The sequence below is a fragment of the Caretta caretta genome, chromosome 1 (genome assembly GCF_965140235.1).
Source record: "Caretta caretta isolate rCarCar2 chromosome 1, rCarCar1.hap1, whole genome shotgun sequence".
NCBI lineage: Eukaryota > Metazoa > Chordata > Testudines > Cheloniidae > Caretta > Caretta caretta.
Genome location: NC_134206.1, coordinates 320202727 through 320212606, shown reverse-complemented (window position 1 = coordinate 320212606; position 9880 = coordinate 320202727).

Below are 9880 nucleotides of genomic sequence, written 5' to 3'. Positions count from 1 at the left end.
GTTCTGTTGTGTGGTATGTGGTTGTTGGTGAGTATTTGCTTCAGGTTGCGGGGCTGTCTGTAGGCAAGGACTGGCCTGTCTCCCAAGACTTGTGAGAGTGTTGGGTCATCCTTTAGGATAGGTTGTAGATCCTTAATAATGCGTTGGAGGGGTTTTAGTTGGGGGCTGAAGGTGACGGCTAGTGGCGTTCTGTTATTTTCTTTGTTAGGCCTGTCCTGTAGTAGGTAACTTCTGGGAACTCTTCTGGCTCTATCAATCTGTTTCTTTACTTCTGCAGGTGGGTATTGTAGTTGTAAGAAAGCTTGACAGAGATCTTGTAGGTGTTTGTCTCTGTCTGAGGGGTTGGAGCAAATGCGGTTGTATCGCAGAGCTTGGCTGTAGACGATGGATCGTGTGGTGTGGTCAGGGTGAAAGCTGGAGGCATGCAGGTAGGAATAGCGGTCAGTAGGTTTCCGGTATAGGGTGGTGTTTATGTGGCCATTGTTTATTAGCACTGTAGTGTCCAGGAAGTGGATCTCTTGTGTGGACTGGACCAGGCTGAGGTTGGTGGTGGGATGGAAATTGTTGAAATCATGGTGGAATTCCTCAAGGGCTTCTTTTCCATGGGTCCAGATGATGAAGATGTCATCAATATAGCGCAAGTAGAGTAGGGGCTTTAGGGGACGAGAGCTGAGGAAGCGTTGTTCTAAATCAGCCATAAAAATGTTGGCATACTGTGGGGCCATGCGGGTACCCATAGCAGTGCCGCTGATCTGAAGGTATACATTGTCCCCAAATGTGAAATAGTTATGGGTAAGGACAAAGTCACAAAGTTCAGCCACCAGGTTAGCCGTGACATTATCGGGGATAGTGTTCTTGACGGCTTGTAGTCCATCTTTGTGTGGAATGTTGGTGTAGAGGGCTTCTACATCCATAGTAGCCAGGATGGTGTTATCAGGAAGATCACCGATGGATTGAAGTTTCCTCAGGAAGTCAGTGGTGTCTCGAAGGTAGCTGGGAGTGCTGGTAGCGTAGGGCCTGAGGAGGGAGTCTACATAGCCAGACAATCCTGCTGTCAGGGTGCCAATGCCTGAGATGATGGGGCGCCCAGGATTTCCAGGTTTATGGATCTTGGGTAGTAGATAGAATATCCCAGGTCGGGGTTCCAGGGGTGTGTCTGTGCGGATTTGATCTTGTGCTTTTTCAGGAAGTTTCTTGAGCAAATGCTGTAGTTGCTTTTGGTAACTCTCAGTGGGATCATAGGGTAATGGCTTGTAGAAACTCATGTTGGAGAGCTGCCGAGCAGCCTCTTGTTCATATTCCGACCTATTCATGATGACAACAGCACCTCCTTTGTCAGCCTTTTTGATTATGATGTCAGAGTTGTTTCTGAGGCTGTGGATGGCATTGCGTTCCGCATGGCTGAGGTTATGGGGCAAGTGCTTCCGCCGACGTGCACGGGCTGAAATTGTGGAAAAGCAGCATCACTTGCCCCATAACCTCAGCCATGCGGAACGCAATGCCATCCACAGCCTCAGAAACAACTCTGACATCATAATCAAAAAGGCTGACAAAGGAGGTGCTGTTGTCATCATGAATAGGTCGGAATATGAACAAGAGGCTGCTCGGCAGCTCTCCAACATGAGTTTCTACAAGCCATTACCCTATGATCCCACTGAGAGTTACCAAAAGCAACTACAGCATTTGCTCAAGAAACTTCCTGAAAAAGCACAAGATCAAATCCGCACAGACACACCCCTGGAACCCCGACCTGGGATATTCTATCTACTACCCAAGATCCATAAACCTGGAAATCCTGGGCGCCCCATCATCTCAGGCATTGGCACCCTGACAGCAGGATTGTCTGGCTATGTAGACTCCCTCCTCAGGCCCTACGCTACCAGCACTCCCAGCTACCTTCGAGACACCACTGACTTCCTGAGGAAACTTCAATCCATCGGTGATCTTCCTGATAACACCATCCTGGCTACTATGGATGTAGAAGCCCTCTACACCAACATTCCACACAAAGATGGACTACAAGCCGTCAAGAACACTATCCCCGATAATGTCACGGCTAACCTGGTGGCTGAACTTTGTGACTTTGTCCTTACCCATAACTATTTCACATTTGGGGACAATGTATACCTTCAGATCAGCGGCACTGCTATGGGTACCCGCATGGCCCCACAGTATGCCAACATTTTTATGGCTGATTTAGAACAACGCTTCCTCAGCTCTCGTCCCCTAAAGCCCCTACTCTACTTGCGCTATATTGATGACATCTTCATCATCTGGACCCATGGAAAAGAAGCCCTTGAGGAATTCCACCATGATTTCAACAATTTCCATCCCACCACCAACCTCAGCCTGGTCCAGTCCACACAAGAGATCCACTTCCTGGACACTACAGTGCTAATAAACAATGGCCACATAAACACCACCCTATACCGGAAACCTACTGACCGCTATTCCTACCTGCATGCCTCCAGCTTTCACCCTGACCACACCACACGATCCATCGTCTACAGCCAAGCTCTGCGATACAACCGCATTTGCTCCAACCCCTCAGACAGAGACAAACACCTACAAGATCTCTGTCAAGCTTTCTTACAACTACAATACCCACCTGCAGAAGTAAAGAAACAGATTGATAGAGCCAGAAGAGTTCCCAGAAGTTACCTACTACAGGACAAGCCTAACAAAGAAAATAACAGAACGCCACTAGCCGTCACCTTCAGCCCCCAACTAAAACCCCTCCAACGCATTATTAAGGATCTACAACCTATCCTAAAGGATGACCCAACACTCTCACAAGTCTTGGGAGACAGGCCAGTCCTTGCCTACAGACAGCCCCGCAACCTGAAGCAAATACTCACCAACAACCACATACCACACAACAGAACCACTAACCCAGGAACTTATCCTTGCAACAAAGCCCGTTGCCAATTGTGCCCACATATCTATTCAGGGGACACCATCACAGGGCCTAATAACATCAGCCACACTATCAGAGGCTCGTTCACCTGCACATCCACCAATGTGATATATGCCATCATGTGCCAGCAATGCCCCTCTGCCATGTACATTGGTCAAACTGGACAGTCTCTACGTAAAAGAATAAATGGACACAAATCAGATGTCAAGAATTATAACATTCATAAACCAGTCGGAGAACACTTCAATCTCTCTGGTCACGCAATCACAGACATGAAGGTCGCTATCTTAAAACAAAAAAACTTCAAATCCAGACTCCAGCGAGAAACTGCTGAATTGGAATTCATTTGCAAATTGGATACTATTAATTTAGGCTTAAATAGAGACTGGGAGTGGCTAAGTCATTATGCAAGGTAGCCTGTTTCCTCTTGTTTTTTCCTACCCCCCCCCCCCCAGATGTTCTGGTTTAACTTGGATTTAAACCTGGAGAATGGTCAGTTTAGATGAGCTATTACCAGCAGGAGAGTGAGTTTGTGTGTGTATGGGGGTGGGGGGGATGTGAGAAAACCTTGATCTATGCAGGAAATAGCCCGACTTGATTATGTAAAGAGTTGTCACTTTGGATGGGCTAGCACCAGCAGGAGAGTGAATTTGTGTGGGGGGGTGGAGGGTGAGAAAACCTGGATTTGTGCTGGAAATGGCCCACCTGTTGATCACTTTAGATAAGCTATTACCAGCAGGACAGTGGGGTGGGAGGAGGTATTGTTTCATGATTTCTGTGTGTATATAAAGTCTGCTGCAGTTTCCACGGTAAACATCTGATGAAGTGAGCTGTAGCTCACGAAAGCTCATGCTCAAATAAATTGGTTAGTCTCTAAGGTGCCACAAGTACTCCTTTTCTTTTTAGATTTTTACTGTATTCATCTGGGAAAAAAAATCATCAAATGTTAAATGTGTGGGGGTTTGTCATCAGCAGATGTAATAGGTGTTTCAGTAGGGGAAGTAGAAAAACAGAGCTTTGTACAATAAGTATCACTATTTTTTAGTTTGTCATTCACCTGTTCGTACCATACTGTTCTTCACATTTTCATTCTATGTACAGCTTCTCAGTGACCCTAGAACTTGGTAGCAAAAGAAACAGAGGGTCCGGTAGAAACATGCCTATCTTGCTCATATCTGATTGATATTAGAGAACTTTTAGAACCTTCAGGAATGGGACTTTGTCACAGTCTCAAGGACTTTTTCCTTTGAGTATCCCCTTTTATGATGTGTGCATTAAGAGTAGTTAGTAGGGTTTGAACTGGACTCAGAATCCAGACTCTCTTGTTATTTCAAGGGCTACTTTCAAAGGTATATTCAAACCAAGTACATTTCTGTATTTTTTTCCATGCATAGGTCACATGATAAAAATTAGAGATAAGCCCCAGATGGGAAATTCTATTCAAGTGTTGCACCTGTTAACTGTTCTGGATCAGAAGGAATACTCAGATGCCAATCATATGTAAACATGTTGTAAATAAACTATTGACATTTAAAATATGGACTATTAAAGTTTTTATGAGGCATATTATAAATGTTAAAGAAATTAACCTCTTTTCATTGTAAGCTTTTTCTACTACTCTTTGGTTGTATGATGTATGTCCTGCTGTGATTTACTATCTGCCTCCAGTTTTGAAAGCTAATGTCCTACATAAAGACATCAGCAGGTTGAAATTTAGACATTAAACATCACCTCAGCCAGTCACTGTTGGATTCCCAAAATAAGAGTGGGTTGGTTTTTGTCCCGTGAATATCAAAACTTCCATTGATTCCATTCCACTGACTTTAGCAGAAGCATATTCAAACCAAAAGGAACAAGATTAATTGCAAAATAATATCATCCAAATTAAGAAAACAAATTTATTTGAAGGGGAAATACTTTTAATGATTTTAAATAAAACATGTGAAGTTACATTTCATAATTTGATAGAATGTGGTACAAATTAAAATAATCAAAGGTCAAATATGAAATTTACTAATTACATGTACTTAATGTTTTACATTCAGTTTTGAAACTGTAGTGAAGCATTAGGTGATAAGAAGAAAAGCAACTAAATCCTAAGGATTTTTAAAAATTACTTTGCATCTGTCAAATCACTTTTTCTCCATGCATGAGCTATTGTACTGATAATTTTTTGGCAGAACTCAGACATCAGGAAAGTTTTAATTTAAATAGTTTCTCTCATTGCTCATCACCTCCCTGATTCTGGCCCTCTTATTGTAGAATTAAGGAAACAGTGGCCTCTAAAGAGGTCAGTCAGACTGTTTCTTTGGTATGCGCTTAAAGAATTTAATTGGATCTTTTCATTCTAACTGGTTACTTTCGCACATGCCATGTGATAAAGTATTATGTTGGATTTCAGCGTTTGTAAAATCATCTTGAGTTTTTTAATTAAAAAAATATCGCCTCAACATTAGAAACAAGGAAAACAGCATTTTCCAGTTAATGGAGTTTTTCAATAGCAAATGGCTTTAAAAAATATCCCAAAATTAAAAAGACTGCCCATTTATAACACCTTTTCCATATATCAAAAAGCTGAAAAAATGAAAAACACAGCTGTATGTATTTTATTTTAGAAGAATCAATTTCTGAACACAGCAAACATATGTCTATGTGTGCATATATCTTAAATTGACTGATTCTTTCAATTTTAGTTGAGAACTCAAGCTGTGGGTTTCAGCCAAGGTCCAATGACCTATTTTTCCATCTCTGTCTTGCAGATATGCCTCATTAGCAAAACCTGTGTATCCAGTTGCAAAAATCTCCATGCTAATATGCATTTTATTACTCATGAACATCTGGGGAATAGGAAAATGAGATGGTGTGTTCCTGCTAGCAGTAATATGCATATCTCTTGTGTATTTCTTTGAATTCACTTCTTTTTAGGATACAGGGTCATTGTTTTTGGCGGGGGGGGGAAGCATTTTTTCCATCTGTTTACCTTTAGTTCTTGTATGATGATGGTAATTCTATTAAGGTGGATGGGCCTGATCCTCGCAGACATTGGTGGGTCCCCATTGATTTCAGTGGGCATTAAAGGTATCAGGCATTTGAAACCTGTTTTACAATGGGTGTATGTTGTTTAGTTTTTGGTTTGGGTTACTGTGTTTAAATGTAATTGTTTTCTGGAAAAGTGATTATATTTCTATATTACGGAAAACGATCAGAGTCAAAATCCTGCAGAGTAGAGCTCTAGTGCTTTTATTTGGTAATCTTCAAAGATGTCCTACAGTATTTCCCCTTTATGCTCATTGCTCAAGGTAAGAAAATCTAACCACAGATTGTATTTGCCATTTTTCTTCCCATGGTAAAATACAACCAACCAATCAGCCAAGAAACGAAACAAAGTTATTTTCAAATCAACCACAAAAAATATTTTTACTGATGAAAATTTTAGAGCTAGAGGGATCAGTATTTGTGAAGTGCTGAGCCTCTCCTGATAAGTGCAGTGCTTGTCATCCCTGCTGGAGTCAAAGCCCTACCACTAGACCAAGACTATCACTGCACCCTCTGTCCAGGTCTATGTGCAAATAGGATAGTCTGTCCTTCAGTCTTTCACTCTTGTGTGGAAAGGGGTGCCAGCTTTAACATCATCCCTCACCCTTCTCTGGATGCTGCAGAGGACTCTCTGTAGATCTGGAGTCTATGGTGGAGGGAGGAGGTGGAAACATGGGCTGGTGGAGAATTCCAAAGTAGAGATGAGAAGTCTAACACAGACTAATATCATTATCTGTTGTTATATAGCACCCTCTGCTTCAGATAAAATTCTTGAGAGAGCTTCAGGTACCATTGTCTACAAACAAACATTCTGGTCCAAATCTAATGAAGTTCATGGGAGTCTTTCAACTGGCTTCAATGGGCTTTGGGTCAGCATCTTATTCATCCTAGACATATGCATGTCTTGATAATTCATTTGTGTTTGGGTATGGATTTAAAATGTGTAAACATACTTTGTGTAGGCGATGAACAGAAGTGGATTGGATGTAACTGAAAAACATGTTGTAGGGCCTCTTTCTGCCCTCACACAAATATAAATCAGAAATAAATCAACTGAAGCCAATGGATTTACTGTGGTATAAAATCAGTACCAGATTAGCATCAGTCCTGAGGTATTCATATTAAAACAAGCAATTGAAGAGAGGAGCTTCCACTACTTGACCCAGACAAAGGCTTCTAGTTCTCTTCTGAAATGAGAGAAAAATATGAGAAGGCTGGGAGGAAATTCCAAACAATAATAAATACAAGAACAAAGAGCAAGTCTAGGGCATTTCATAGTGATAGATATAACTCCTTTCACCTTCTTATTACATCCTCAAAAAGGAGGCAGGGAAGTATGTGACAAGCACATTGATTCATCTGGATTTTTCACATCACTTCATTTGGAAAAAGCAAGAGTCCTTTCTTAGTCCTTGCATAGGAGAAAATACCCATTTGTTCAAGGACTGAATTAAGAACAATAGATTCAGCCCTATCTGAAAAAGGAGAGAAATTAATAAACAAAAATACCTAATACATCATTTTATATTTCCAGTAAGGGGAAAATATTTTGTTATGTACTGTAGGTGTGTAATATGTTAAGTTATGTGCCATCGGACTACAAATGACAAAACACCATCTCCACGCTGAAATTTAAAGTAGTAAATAGCTATAATGAAGCTCATTATGCATTTGTTTTCAGCTAGGAGAACAGCAATCAATTCACAAAATGGTATTCACAGCTGAAACTAAATGGTGAACTGGCAAGGTGCAATTGGGTAAGTGTCATAGTTATTCATGGTCTTATATCCAAGTGAGAGTTTGTCTGCATTTTAATTACCAGAGAGCACTTAACATCTAACTCTGATAAAATATAGAAGAGTTGTACCCATGTGTCATTATATTTTTATAAATATAAGGAGTGGGCATTGTTGTTTTTGGACTTCATGCAGTAGATGTTTTAATTTTCCCTTCTAGAAAAAATATTTCAGTTACAGTATTACTCCAGTCAATCTCAGTCAGATTTTTAATTTTCACAGTGCTACACATTAGCAACATCATACAAATATTTTGCAATCCTATTTAAGGGTGAAATTTTGCCTAATTACATTACATTTGATAAATGACTTGGTATAGCTTTGCAAAATGCTAGTTTTGTAGTTTTTATTTGGTCCTTTGTCCGAAAGTCCTTTGCACAAAGTGATTTGAAGTTGGTTTGTTTGTTTGTTTTGGTTTCACAAAGTGAAAACTATTCTTCTCTTCAACAAACATTTAAAAAAAACTTCATAGAAAAAGGGATTTTATCACCTTTTTTCAGACTTAGTGAAAGCCCAAGATTGGGGATTGCTTTAAATGTGAAATTATTCACAGAGTGCTAAATTTCAGTCCTATGTACTGACTAAGGCAATTATTCTGCTGATGCTGCTTCTGTATGAGCGCACCTCAAATGCACCTGAAATTCACCTTTGTGATTGTCCTTGCTGAATTGGGGTTTAAATTAGCTATCTGGCTTATACGGAAATCATGGCCAAACTCCCACTGATTTCAATGAGAACAGGAATTAACTCTTAAATAACTTCCTAACAGATTTGTCAATTGTGACTTGAACAACAAATCCTTCTTCTTTCAATTCCAAGAAAATAAACATTTCATCAAAACTCCCTTCTGCTCACCTTTTTGACCCACAATAGACTTTATGGGCCAAATTCATCCCTACTAAGAAGACTTCAGTCCCGTTTATTTGTGGGCGTGAAGTCAGTGTAGAACCTGCCCTGTGAGCAACTATGAGAAAAGGTGAGTTGGTTATAAAAAGCCCAAAGACCATGAAGGCAAGGTTATTTTGTTTTGTATGGTGTATTCCTAAGGGAGTTTAATTAGTTATTGCTATAATGTAGATTATTCTTTAGAAGCAGATATTCTGTATATATTTGGAAAGGGTAAAATAATTCTTTCCTCTGTGTAAAGCCTTTCTAACTTGGTTTGAATTAATTTATCCAAAATAATGTTGAATAAAAGGTGAAACAATGTTTTAAATCCAATTGTGTTTAATTTTCTTTTTTTAATGAGAAACTGACCCCGGCACTCTCCTTGACTGTAGAATAATTACTATCTGCTATTACTAACACTTCCAGAAATAAATGATCTAGCCAGGATGAAAATTAACAAGCAAGGCTGATCGAGCTGCCATGAGCACATTCTTTAGCTTAAGTTTCATCTGACATTGTTCACTCTCTCCCCCATTAGGCAGTATTTTAGGGAGTTTATGCTTAAAGAGTATTTACTCACTGATCATTGAATGCTTTAGTTGTTTCACTGGCTTTGGAAAAATAGTCAACTAGAACAAGGGAATGTAACTGTCTCATTCAGTAGAGACTCAGGTGATCTATGTAATGGTAACTTAGTAAAATTGATCACACTGAATTCAGAACTGGAATAAAGCAATTTAGCAATTTTTTTTTAAAAAATATTAAATTAAAAGCAACATGATCTGTTAACTTAGTGCATGCTTTGATTTAAGAAATGTAATGTATTGAAAATTAATGCAGGCCATTATTTCTATTATGGTCACTGACAGTATGGTTTTTCACAAGCATAAAATGGCATTTTAATACCTCAAGTTCATAAATATTTGTTTATGTAATTTCTTACAAATTATATCTGATTTTTATGAATATTTTTTCAGGTAGGTCCACTCATGCAGTTTCTGTCCAGACAGAAATGAGAACAGAATGTGCTGATTACTATTAAAGACAATACAGACGCAGTATTTTGGGAAAAATCTACCTTTATTTCTTTACATTGATATTAACTCTGCTATTATACCATGTATAATACTTTCTATATGGACTACAATGACATCAAAAGAGCAAGGAGGGTATGTGGCTTCAAGACCACATCACAGGAACCACAAAATCACACCATGCCAGCCGACCATGCCAGCTTGTAGAA